Here is a 14,126-nt window from a genome sequence, read left to right as displayed (position 1 = left end):
ACCTCCTTTTGTTTTTGTTTGAAACAGAACCCAATGTAGCTCAGGCTGGCCTCAAACTCACTATGTTGCTGAGGCTGGCCTTCAACTTCTAATCTTCCTAGCTTCACTTCTCAAGTGCTGGGATTTCAGGTGTGGCCCACACACATAAGTGTCTTTTCTTGCCTAAGTGAAAAACAAAGCTCCCGTAATAACCTTCCTAATTCTTATTTTACAGATCCTTATAACTTCCAAAAGGCAGGTTTTTCTCATTCATCAGGTGGTTTCTAGCTTCATTTTCATTTAACACTGGTAATTGTAATCAAAGAATCCAGGACAAAGTTTCCCTCAAAGTATATATATATATAACTAATCATTTTCTATCCACAGAAGCCTTTTCTTTTTCTGGTCAATGAGGTTGTTAAAGGATCAAACACAGGATCTATTCTATGTGTACTACGTACACAAAAGCCTTCTGTAATGTCCACATTAGCCTCTCTCATTTCACAAATTCTTTTTTCCACACAGAATTTTTCTAGGGTTCCTAGCCAGTCACATATGGGATAAAATTATCTTGATACCCTACTGCCTATTTGTAACAAGAGAAATTGCAAGAAATACTTGAAAACCAATCAGGAGCAAGAGAAGCACTCTCTCTGCTCTCATTTATTTCCTTGGAAACACTGGTTAGTGATTCCTCTTTGCAGCTTGTTTCCCACAGTCAACTGTGGGCTATATTAGTGTATTACAGTAGTGGTAACTGTACCACACTAGATATTATTTCCCATGCTTGCTTTAGCAGGGTATGCTTCCAATGGTTTAGGCTTATATATTAGGTAATACAACAGTACTCATTTTTAAATTTTGTTTTATTTCATTTTTCCAGACAAGGTCTCTTCTCTGTGTAACATCCCTAGCTATCCAGGAACTCACTTTGTAGACCAGGCTAGTCTCAAATTCACAAAGATCTGCCTGCCTCTGCTGTCCCTGTGCTGGGATTAAAGGCCTACACAACCAAGCCCAGCAACCTTACATATTTTAGCAGGAATGGCAAATTTTTGACAATGTAAAGAAAGTATTATTATATGACCTGAGGGTTTGAATCAAAGATTAACAACTGAAAGTTTAGAAGATGTTTAATTTTTTTATATATATATGTGGATGTTTTGCCTGCATGTGTATCTATGTACTGTGGGTGTGCCAGGTGCCCTCAGAGGTCAGATCTCTGGAACTAGGATGGTTGTAAGTTGTCTGATATGTGTGCTGGGAACTGAACCCCTTCTATAAGAACAGCAGGTGTTCTTAACTGTTGCGCCATCACTCCGGCCCTAGATATTGTGTGTTGGTTGTTTGTTTTGTTTTCTGACTTGGGGTCTTACTGTGTAGCCCTGGCTAGCTTGGAACTTACTATGTAGACTAGGCTAGCCTCAGAGATCTTCCTGACTCTGCCTGGTAAGGTGGGGCTGAGGGTGTTTCTGGTCTTCTGTTTTGTTCTGTTTTCTGATTGTTTAGAGACAGAGCCTCATGTAGCCTAGGCTGGCCTCAAACTCATTCTGTAACTAAAGATAACCTTGAACTTCTGATTCCCCTGCCTCCAGCATCATCGCCTGTCTTTATGCAGTGCTGAGGAATCCAACCCATGGCTTCACAAACACTAGGCAAGCAAGCGCTCTAGCAACTTCATCTGGTCTTCAGCCTTAACAACTGAAAGCTGAGCTTTTGTAAGTCTTATATTAAGTCCAGAATCATGGCTAAACTCTAATCCTTAAAGAGAGTTATGATATTTAATCCCTAGTACTGAGCGAAATAGAAAAATGAAAGTGGATATTGGTGAGAGAAAATCATCAAGAACACTGGCTCCTATTCCCGAAAAGCCAGGTTCAATTCCCAACACCCACATGGCAGCTCCCATAAGGTTTGACTTGACTTGAAACAATTCTTCCTTCTCCTCTGAAACTCCAGTTCCAAGAGATCTGAAACCCTTACACAGACACAAGACAGGAAGAACACCAATGCACATAAAATAAACAAATCATTTTTAAAAAGTGATTTACAAAAGTTGCACAATTTATTGAAATGACATTGCAAACAAATAGTTGTGTACAATCCTGATACTAATAATCCAAAGAGGTGCTTTCAGTTAAATTAGTCTGAGGCCAGCCTGACCTACAGTGAGCTCCAGGAACAGCCAAGGATATACAGAGAAATCCTGTCTCAAAAAAACAAAACAAGCCAGGTGTGGTGGCACACACCTTTAGTCCTAGCACTCAGGAGGCAGAGGCAGGCTGAACTCTCTGAGTTTAAGACCAACTTGGTCTACAGAGCTACATAAAGAAACCTAATCTTGAAAAACAACAAAAACCACACATACACAAAAAAACATTCTATTTGAAAAACGGACAGGGCTGGAGAAATGGCTGAGTGATGAAGAGCTACTGCTGTTCTTCCAAAGGACAGTTCAGATCCCTACTCTAGAGGATCCAACACCTCTGGCCACAATGCAGACATATAACACTCCTACATATAATTAAAAATAATAAAATAAGGGCTGGAGAGATGGCTTAGCACTTACTTAACAGGTCTTCCCGAATATTCAAGTTCAGTTCCCAGCTTCTAGGGAACATGATGCCTCTGGCCTCCAAGGGTAACCCACTCAAAGACACACACACACATTTAAAATAATACAAGTAAATCTGCAGCCAGACATTATGGTGTACTGCTTTCGTGCCAGAACTCAGGAGGCAAAGGCAGGAGGATTTCTATGAGTTCAAGGGCAGTCTGGTCTACACAGTTCCAAGACAGCCAGGACTACATAGAGAGACCCTTTTTATTTTTTATTTTTTTTTTTAGGTTTTTCGACACAGGGTTTCTCTGTGTAGCCCTGGCTGTCCTGGAACTCACTCTGTAGACCAGGCTGACCTCAAACTCAGAAATCCACCTGCCTCTGCCTCCCAAGTGCTGGGATTAAAGGCGTGCGTCACCACTGCTCGGCAAGAGACCCTTTTTAAAAAGTTAAAAATAGGAACTGGAGAGATGGGTCAGTGTTTAAGAGCAGTTCTTGCAGAAAATCCAGGTTCTAGTCATTCCCAGAACCCAGATTGGTGTCTCACAACTAACCAACCATCTGTAACTCAGTTCTGGTGGATCTACTGGCTTCTGCTGACTTCCTGGACATCAAGCATAGATGTGGTGCACAAACATACATAGAAGCAATACTTAATAAAATGAATGAATCTAATTTTTATAATATATGAACCTATTGCAAACTGTCTTACAGGTGTGTTTCTGTATACCCAGCATCATGTTGTATTTCTTTAGGAAACTACAAATATTTCCACAGCTTATAAAAAGTGTACTTCCTGATTGAAATACGTCAAACTTTTGCCTATGGTTTTAAAAAAATGCAATATTCTAATCAAATATTCTAAATATAATTAAAGGGACAGGGTGGACCAAAAATTACTCCTGTAACAAAAATGTTTAGCTACATATTCACCATCACCCTTGTTATTTCTCCGCTGGTGAAATGAGCCAGTTCAAGTAAGATTAGAATATATTAAAGGCAGGTTTATAGGGAAGCTGCTCTGGAGAAGCAGGCAAGTTCACTGGCCCCAAGGAAGGAAGCCAGGGAAGTCACCATAGGGAGGGGGTGAGGAGAGGAAGAGAGAGAAAGGGTACTCAGAGAGAGAAGACAAGAGGAGAAGGAGGAGAAGAGAGAGAAAGAGAAATATGATGTCTGGATATATAAAGAGGAGGCTCTGAGGGAAGAGCGGCTCAGTCCCTGGGCCTTAAACTTCAGGGATGGGGGCAGGTTATGATATCCCAGGTAGGGTCTGAGGTGAGGGATGCTGGGAAGACCTGGAGGCCCTGTCTGCTCTGATATGCACCACAGTCCTTTGTTCTTGGGTCTGAAACGGAACAGCTATCGCTATTGCTATTGTTATTATTTGATTGTTGTTATTTGCACAGGCCAAGTCAGCATTTTATCTGTATTTCTAACACGGTTAAAAAAAAATAGTTTATTTCCTTGAATTTTAAGGAAGTTTCATAGCCTAGACTGGCTTTATTTTTCTAAATGTTGGAATTACAGGCATAGGTTTCGATGCCTGCTTTGCTTTTTTTTTAAATTAATTTATTTATTTTTTTATTTTTTTGAGACAGTGTTTTGCTAAATTGCCCAAGCAGGCATTGAACTGAGAGTCAACATCCTGGGTAGCCGGGATTGCAAGCCTGTGCCACCAAGCACAGCTCACATGATTACTCTGAGAAAGAAAGGAAGAAATGTTCAGATATTCAACTTCCCTTCCCAAAGCTATCCTAGAATGTAGGTCCGTTCTGTAGCTATTACAGAACGAGAGCACACACTTTATAAATGCCATATGGAGGATGCTTTCTAAGATTATCAGCCGGAAAAAAAAAATCACAGCAGACTCTTCGGTTTGTAAGTAGCCTACAGGGTGCTCTTGAAGTTAAATAGTGGCTGGGACTTTTCACAGAGGAAGGGAAATCTCGAGTCTTGCATTTAAGCATAAATACCTTTTAGCCGACGGGAGTCAAATTTTTATGTATTTCTGGTAGACACTGGCTGTACTCCAGGCAGGACGCCACTTCCGCTTCGGGGGTGGGGAGACAGCGTTCCCTCCCCCTCCCCTCCCCTCCCTCCGCTGGCGTCTCCAAGTAGCCAGTGCACCTGCTTGCCGCCTACCCCACCGAGGAGGGCCACGTCTGTTCTCCCAAGGATGAGGTGGCCCAGGGCACCCCTCCAGCCGCCTTAACGCTGAGGTCACTTTCCTGTGTCCTTAGTCTGTAGAAGAGACTGGAGGCTGAAAAGGTTCAAGTGCTTCACTTCTAAAAGACTGAAATTAATAGCAAGATTTATTAAAAGTATCTTTTGCTCAACCCTCCGTTTTGAGTGCAACCCTAACTCATTTCGGCTCCTCCCACCCTACATCACGTTACAACAAATACAGTATGCTTTTTGATAACATCAGAGCTAACAGTGACCTTGTAGTGACCTTATAGTCTCAGTGACCTTGAGACTAAATATATTTTCAACTAATAATCAGAATTCATATTTTGCCTGATACTTTCCTTAATTTGCTTGTATGTCCTCAGAAGAAAGATAAGGATGCCAGCTGTTAACGGAATAAAGAGGCAAGCTAACATTCCTCTCCTGTATGAATACAGTTGAAGTCTTCCAAGCATCTTTTGGGACGGGCTAATCATTATACTGTTGGTCCTATATGAGGCACCGTTAGACACTGGCATATTGCTGCCACGATTTCCTCCTGCTATACCAATTGAAAACACTGTCTTCGCTTCGTACCTCAGGCTAGCCGTGAGCAGGGGATCCTCCTACCTCCGTTTTCTGACAACTGGGGTTACAGGCCTGTACCACCATGCTCACGCAGACTGAAAAGGACACTTAGAGCTGGGAAAGCAGCTCAGTAGTAAGTGCTGTTCTAGCTGCACAGGCCTTGAGTTCCAGATTTATCCAGATTCATATTCTTATCCTCTCCCTCTCTCCCTCCTTCCCTCTCTCTTCTCTTGGAGTCTGAGCTGATCTTGAACTCCCTAAGAAAACAAATCGTCCTTAAATTCTTGAAGTCCTTGGCCTCAGGCTCCTGGGTGCTGGGATTACAAGAGTGCAGCATCAAAGAGACATTTTTAAGGGTATTTAAGAGTAGGATCAGCGAAACTAGGTATTGTGTGCCTTTAATCCCAACACTAGGGAGGCAGAGGGAGGTAGTGCTCAGTGAGTTTAAGGCCAACTTGTCCTATATAGGAGGCTACATAGTGTGATCCTAAACCCTAAATAAAAACAAAACAAAACAAACCACACACACACACACAGTGCACATGGGAGAAAGGAGACAATGAAATAATGTTTTGGGCTGATAATCCAAGTAAAACGGCCCATCTATGTTGAAGATTTGCAGTGAGTAATGTAGTCCCCCCACGCCCAACATGTTATAGGTGTAGTAGTAAGTTACAAGCAACAGTGTGGGCAGCAGAGGTAGTCTTGAGTGAAGTCCTTAGTGAGAATTGATGATGTTAGTGGGACCAGGTAAGAACCCATAGCCTCAAGCTTACAGGGGTTGCAAAGCCTTCCTGGAGGACAAGCAAGCAAGCGTTCACAGTGTTTAAAAAAAAAAACAAACCTGTCCAACATAGCTTTCTTCCCACCCATTATTTTTTTAATTTATTTATTTTATGTATGAGTATTAGTACACTGTAGCTGTCTTCAGACACACCAGAACAGGGCGTCAGATCCCATTTCAGATGGTTGTGAGCCACCATGTGGTTGCTGGGAATTGTGTTCTTAACCACTGAGCCATCTCTCCAGCTCCCCTCCCCCCACCCTCACTATTTACACCTGCAAACTGCTCTCCTGCAGAGACTGCTCCTACTCAGATTAGCGAAACGTGTCTCCTTGGTCAGTTGTATACCATAAACTCTACCCTTTTGTTTATCTATATGTAATAATCTGCCCCTTGGTTCAGTTGTATGCGATAACTCCAACTCCCTGTTCAACTCTATAATAAACACACAAGTGTCCTGGTTACGGCAGCTTCTCCACTGGAGAGCCCAGACCACCCAATCTCCTGCTTTCTGTCTCTGTTTATCTTTTCTTCGGGTCTTTCCCTGGTGCAGTGGGTGCACCACAACAGATCATACATAAGCAAATAGATCTTTCCTGAGTTTTACCTTTTATTGTTGTTGCTACACAAAATAGTAAAATACAATATATCACCTTGCTGTCTTCACTTAATGCTTTTTGCCAATCTTTCAAGGGGAATATATTAGGGTATATAGCAAAGAAGAATTAGCGTTCAACTACCAACGTTCTGGAGGCTGAGACCCAAGGATCGAGTCTCTGTGCTCCTTTGTTCACAGCCCTTGTGATAACCGGCAGCTGTAGAGATTTGGAGCACATCTACCAAACAGAAGGCTCCTTACTCATCCGTAGCATCTTCCTCAGAGTTTTAATATGTCATAACAGAACATGACATTGGGCACTTGCTTAGCTAGTGAAGACATGTGCCCACTTCTCAACTTATATGTTTTGTGATATCAATTTGAGTCAGTCCAGAAAAACTCATTGGTATCTTGTTAATTATAAACACTTAAAAATAATTGGTAATACAAAAACATAGTAAATAATTGTCAGAGGTTGTACAGTGAACTATCACTTTCGTTTTTAAAGACAAGGATAGGTTCTTACTATCAAGCCTGGGCTGGCCTCAGACTCATAGCGATCTGTCTGCCTCTGCTTCCTAAACACTTGAATTGAAAGTGTGCATCACCATGACTGGATTCTTACGTTCTTTTTTTGTAGTTGAAGGAAAGTTTGGCAGAATAACAAGGTGGTCCAGCAGGTAAGGGCTTTGCTATCAAGCCTGACAACCTGAGTTTCATCCCTTCCACATAGTGGAAGGAGAGAATTGATTCCTACAAGTTTCTTCTGACCTCCATATGTATGTAGGCTGTGGCACTTTCATGCTACAAAAAATAATAATAATAATAATAGATTAAATATAGATTTAATATAAATAGATTTTAAAAATATCTTTTAAAAGAAAAGTCAGAGCCGGGCAGTGCCTTTAATCCCAGCACTTGGGAGGCAGAGGCAGGCGGATTTCTGAGTTCGAGGCCAGCCTGGTCTACAGAGTGAATTCCAGGACAGCCAGGGCTATACAGAGAAACCCTGTCTCGAAAAAAACAAAAACAAAAAAAAAAAAGAAAAGAAAAGTCAGTCCCAGCACTTGGGAGGCAGAGGCAGGTGAATTTCTGAGTTTGAGAGTTCGAGGCTAGCCTGGTCTACAGAGTGAGTTCCAGGACAACCAGGGCTACACAGAGAAACCCTGTCTCGAAAAAAACAAAAAAAAACAAAACAACCAAAACAAAACAAAAAACAAAAAAAGAAGGAAAGAAAGAAAGAAAGAAAGAAAGAAAGAAAGAAAGAAAGAAAGAAAGAAAAGTCAGAAACTGGGGATATGGCTCAGGTGCTTGCCTGAAACAGAGAAACCTTGTCTTGAAAAAACAAAACAGAGAGCAGAGAGAGAGAGAGAGAGAGAGAGAGAGAGAAAGACAGACAGACAGACTGAGACTGGGTGTGATGGTATCTCAGCACTGCCAGTGTTAGAAGGTAGAACTAGGCAGAACACTTTTGAGAAAAAGTAGACTACATAGCAAGACTCTGTGTGAGAGGGAGGAAGGAAATGATATTTCCCTTATCAGCTTATCGTGCAGATTAAAGGAGAAAACCAATAGAAAATTCTCAGCTTAGGCTGGAGAAATGATCAGTGACTAAGAGCAATGGCTGCTCTTCCAGAGTTCGATTCCCAGCTCCCACATAGAACCTTACAACCATCTGAAACTCCAGTTTTGGGGTTCTAACAGCCTCTTCTACCCTCTATGGGCTCTTTACACACATGATGAACAGAAATACAGGCGGGCAGAACACCCATACAGGTTAAGTAAAAGTAGTATTTGGGGGAAAAATGGAAAACTCTCAGCACCTGACTTGTAGCAAGAGCTTAACAACTGTTTCTTTTAGGGTGAGACATTGAACCCAAGGCCTTCTGCATGCAAAGCACATCCTATACCCAATGGTAATGCTGAACCTCCAGCCCTGCTAATAAAACACATCGGCATGCTGTCTCTATGTTCCTGACCCCTCATATTGAGCCTCACTATGAAGCACTGGCAAGGAACTTGCTATGTTGCTCAGGCAGGCCTTGAACCTTGAACCTAAATGCTGAGATTATAGATACACATCAGCATGCCCACAGGGCCTCAAGCATGCAAGGCAAGTAGTCTACCATCAAGCCACACCTCACCCTTAACAGGTTAATTTTCAGTCTGCTCAGGCTATAATACTTTTATTATATTATAAATACCATAATAAAAATACCTTGGGCTCAGTAATTTATAAATAGTCCTCTTTTCTTTTGAAATGGATTATCTTTTTTTTGTTTTGTTTTTTTTTTTTGGTTTTTTTGAGGCAGGGTTTTCCTGTATAGCCCTGGCTGTCCTGGAACTCACTCTGTAGACCAGGCTGGCCTCGAACTCAGAAATCCGCCTGCCTCTGCCTCCCAAGTGCTGGGATTAAAGGCATGCGCCACCACCGCCCGGCTGAAATGGATTATCTTAAAATATATATTCTTTGGCATTTTGTGATCAACAGACACAACCCTACTTCATCAGGAGACTCTTCAAGACTTTCCAAATGCTGCCACCTTTTCATAGTATCATATGGTTACTGGACTCTAATATGATACTGTTAGACTTCGGAGTGCAGCTTAGAACAGACAACACCAGACCAAACGGTTCCAAGGGGGAGGGGGTTATTCAGGGCAAAGGTGGGGGGAGAGAAATGAGAGAAGATATTGGAGAAAGAGGAGAGAGAGAGAGAGAGAGAGAGAGAGAAGTGGAGGCCGGCCATGACCATGTGGAGAGAGGGGGAAGGGAAGAGGGGAAGGGCAAGGGGACAGAGAGAAGCTAGAGGCAAGAGAGTAAGAGAATAAGAGAGGAGGAGGCAAGCAGCCCCTTTTATAATGGGCACGCCTACCTGGCTGTTGCCAGGTAACTGTGGGGAGGAGCATACCTGGCTGTTGCCAGGTAACTGTGGAGGTGGAGTTTAGACAGAATACTAACAGATACTAGCCTCATCTGAGGGTGAGTATTAACATTCAAACCATAACATATGTCATATTCTAAAAATTGCAAAGTTTAGCTGGGTCAGGTGGTATGGTGGTCCACACATTCAGGAGGCTGACAGTTGACTCTCTGAGTTCAAGGTCAGCCTGGTCTATAGATGGAGTTCCAGGGTCCATTTATGTAGCCCTAGGCTGTATCGGAACTCTCTTTATAGACCTAGCTAGTTTCCAACTGAGAGATTCACCAGCATCTGCTGGAACTAAGTATGTGCAACCATGCCCAGTGATTACGTGGGATTTTGTTGTTTGTTTTTTTTGAGACAGAGTTTCTCTGTATAGCCTTGGTTGTCCTGAAACTCATTCTGTAGACCAGGCTGGCTTCAGATCTGCCTACCTCTGCCTCCCAAGTGCTGGAATCAAAGGTATGTGCTGCTACCCCACCCAGCAATTACTTTTCTTTCTTTCTTTCTTTTTTTTTTTTTGAAAGCAACAGTTGCTTTTAAGAATCCTTAATCCTAAAGTCTTGTCATGTGGTTGTGCTCTCTGAGATTAAATGTCCTTTATCTTTTTGTTTTTAAGAATGGTGTCTTTTTAATTGTTTTTTCGAGTACCATCTGCTTCCTTCTATCAATTAGCAAGCTATTTCTGCTGCCAAAGGAACTATCCAGACTTGGATTTAAAAAATACCCAAACCTTGCATATGTCACACAATCATCCATGTAAAGGGAAAATCAGGTCTCAGCTGGCTACCTACTATGGTTAAGCTCTTAAAACATCTTTTTCTAATAACAGACTCTCAAGAACCAGGAAGCCTGCCTGATGTGGTGGCACACACCTTTAACCCCCAGCAATAGGAAGGCAGAGGGAGATGGATCCCTGTGAGTTCAATGAGTATCAGGAAAGCCAGGGCAGCACAGAGCCCCTGTCTCAAATGCCAACAAAGAATCAGGAGGCCATCACACGCTGAAGGCGGGTTTTATATGAGGTCCAAAATCAGATCTAAAATCTGGTCCTTAAAGAGAGTCTTGATATTTAAGCCCCAGTACTGAAAATATAGAGAAGTCAAAGTGGATATTGGTGAGAAGAAAAGCAAAGATAATTTTAGTTTAGTTAAAATATGCAAAATGTATTAAAATGACATTGCACCAACATATGATTCTGTATATTCCTGAAACTAATTATTGGAGAGCTGCTTTCAGTTAAATTATTTGAAAATCTGAACAGGGCTGGAGAGATGGCTTGGTGTTAGCATTTTGGCTAATCTCTGCCCCACAGTTACCTGACAACAGCAAGGTGCGCCTGACTCACTATAAAAGGGGCTGCTCGCCCCTCCCCCCCCCCAGGGCTCTCTTGCTCTCTTGCCTTCCTGTTCCTGCTCTATTCCCTTGCCCTTCCCCCTCTTTCTCCATTCCCTTCCCCCTTCTTTCTCCATGAGCTTATGGCCCACCTCTATTTTTTTTACTCCTCTTTCTCTCTGCCTTTCTCTATCTCTATTACCCTCTCAACTCCCCTCACCAAGCCCTGAATAAACTCTATACTATACCATCATGTGGCTGGTCCCTCGGGGGAAGGGATGCCTCTGCATGGGCCGGTGGAGGCACCCCCTTCCCCAACTCTTGATCATGCATCCACCAAACATATTCCTTCTCTCCTTATATTTTTATAAACACAATACTTGGCACTTAAGAGGGCTGCCTGCTCTTCTAGAGGACCTAGGTTCAATTCTCAGTGCCCATAGGCAGTTGACAACTTGCTGTAATTCCAATTCCAGGGTTCTCTTCTGGCCTGCACAGTCACCAGGCATGCATGTTGTGCACAGACATACACTTAAAATAATAAACAAACAAGTAAATAAGCAAAATTTTTTTTAAAGACTACTGCTAAGCTGGGTATGGTGGTACACACCCACTATAATCCGAGAACTAGGGATTCTAATGCAGAAGGTTTACATTGCATTGTAGCAAATGTGGGGTACAAGAACAAAACCTGGTTGGGCATGATGGTACACCCATTTAATCCCAGTACTCAAAAAGCAGGAGCAGGCAGATCTCTGTGAATCTGAGGCCAGCCTGGTCTATGTTGTGAGCTCCAGGCCAGCCAGGACTACATAGTGAGACTGTCTAAAACACAACATATGAAAATAAAAAGTCAGCTGGGCGGTGGTGTTGCACGCCTTTAATCCCAGCACTTGGGAGGCAGAGGCAGGCGGATTTCTGAGTTCGAGGCCAGCCTGGTCTACAGAGTGAGCTCCAGGACAGCCAGGGCTATACAGAGAAACCCTGTCTCGAAAAACAAAAACAAAAACAAAAAAGAAAGAAAGAAAGAAAATAAGAAGTCAATAAATAAATAAAAATAAGCAAACGAAAAGCCAAACCATCAACCAGGAGGAGATGGTTCAGCAAGTTGAGGAGCTTGTTGCCAAGCTTGACAACCTGAGTTCTAGCCCAGGATGCACATGGAGAGAACAAATTCTGACAAGTGATCCAGTGATCCTCTGATTTCTGCACATACGTTGTGCAGTGGGGTGTGTGTGCACAGGTGTGCACAGGTGTGTGTGTGTATGTTCATGCATGTGTTGGTTTGGTTGGTTTTTGTTCTTGCTGTTTATTTCCACTTGACACAAACTAGAATCTTCTGGAAAAAGGAAACCTCAACTGAGTAACTGTCTCCATCAGATTAGATTGGCCTGTAGGTAAGTCTATGGAGCATTTTCTTGATTAATAATAGATGTGGGAGGACCCAGCCCTCTGTAGCAGAGCCACCTTTCAGAAGGTTGTGTCGGGTGGTATTAAAAAAAGCAAACTGAGTAAGCCAGGCCATGGGAACAAGCCATGTAAATGGCACTCTTCTACTGCCTCTGCCTCAATTTCTAACCTGACTTCCCTCAGTAAGCCAAATAAACTATTTCCTCCCCAAGTTGCTTTTGGTCATAGTTTTCATCACAGCAATTGAAAGCAAACTTGGACAGTGTACATGTGAAAAAGTTTTTTCCTCTAAATTACTGTGGAGTGCTGGTTCTCCTGGTCATTCATTGGTGGGAGAAGAACAGTGAAAGTTGTGGCAGGCCTGTTCTTAAATTCTTTGACTTACATTAGCATTCCGGTCACAGAGAAATAATGGCTGTGCGCTTGCCAGGTGTGTGGCCAAAGAGTCAGTCCTTATCAGTGAGATTCACACAATTCTTGGAGACCTTCTTAGACACATCATAGCCACCCACCACACAAAACAAAACAAAGGAGCCAGGAAACCCCTGGGGGTGTGAGAGGGAGCGAGACCCACTACGTGCAGGGAATCAGTGGAGAGCTCAGAAGAAAAAACTTTTAAACTGCTGACAGATGAAACACACACTCACACACACACACAGATTTTTCTATCCAGTGTAAATCTTTCACAAGTGGAGATGATGAAATCATAGAGTCCCTTCTATGCCTTTAAAATGATGTTGAGATTGTCAATCTGTGGCAAGCAGCTGGGACTCACTAGGTGCAGGGGAAGTAAAATCAAACAAGCTCTCAAGCAAACAAATTTTCTTTAAAAGTTAAATGGGAGCTGGCAGTGGTGGTACATACCTTGAATTCCAGCACTCTGGGGCAGAGGCAGCCTATCTCTGAGAGCAAGTTCCAGGGTAGGCCAGGGCTACACATAGAAGCCGTCTCAAAAACAAAACAAAACAAAACAAAAAAAGTTAAGTGAGAATTGGACATAGAGGTGAGAACCTGGAATCCTAGCACCTGGGAGGTAAAGGCTAAGGAAGGCCAGGAGTTCAGGGCAAGCCTGAGTTATATGTGAGTTTTAGGCCAGCTTGGACTGCCTGAGACCCTGTCCTTGTCCATGGCTTCAGCATGGAGTCAGAAGGATGAGGAGCTTGAGGCAGCTTCATCTACACATCAAGTTTGTAGTCGGCTTAACCCAACCAACCAAAAACTAAATGTATAAAAAACCTTCAACATCTATAAAAAGAGGTGGCATTGTGTACCTGTGGTCCCCAGAAAGCAAGAACTCCTGGGCAACAGGAGACAGACTCTGCTTCAACACATCCGTGATGCTGCATGTGATAGCACATACCTTTGATCCATCCCCGCATTAGGAGAGCAGAGAAGCAGGCGGATCCTGGGAGTTCCAGATCAGTCTAGTTTACACAGTGAGGCGCTGTCTCAAAAATAGAAAAGAAAAAATGCTGAGCAAGGTGGCATGTGCCTTTCATCTCAGCACTGAGGAGGCAGAGACAGGCAGAGTTTTGAGTTTGAATTAACCTGATCTATGTAGCACATTCCAAAGCAGTTAGGCCTCCATAGAGAGACCTTGACTCAAAGTAAATAAAATGAAATAAAAGGGTTGCCTATAGCCGGGCGGTGGTGGCGCACGCCTTTAATCCCAGCACTCGGGAGGCAGAGGCAGGCGGATTTCTGAGTTCGAGGCCAGCCTGGTCTACAGAGTGAGTTCCAGGACAGCCCGGGCTATACAGAGAAACCCTGTCTCGAAAAACCC

Source organism: Grammomys surdaster, unplaced genomic scaffold, assembly GCF_004785775.1.
Source record: "Grammomys surdaster isolate TR1022 unplaced genomic scaffold, NIH_TR_1.0 125476, whole genome shotgun sequence".
Lineage (NCBI taxonomy): Eukaryota > Metazoa > Chordata > Mammalia > Rodentia > Muridae > Grammomys > Grammomys surdaster.
Note: the sequence above shows the minus strand (reverse complement) of the source record.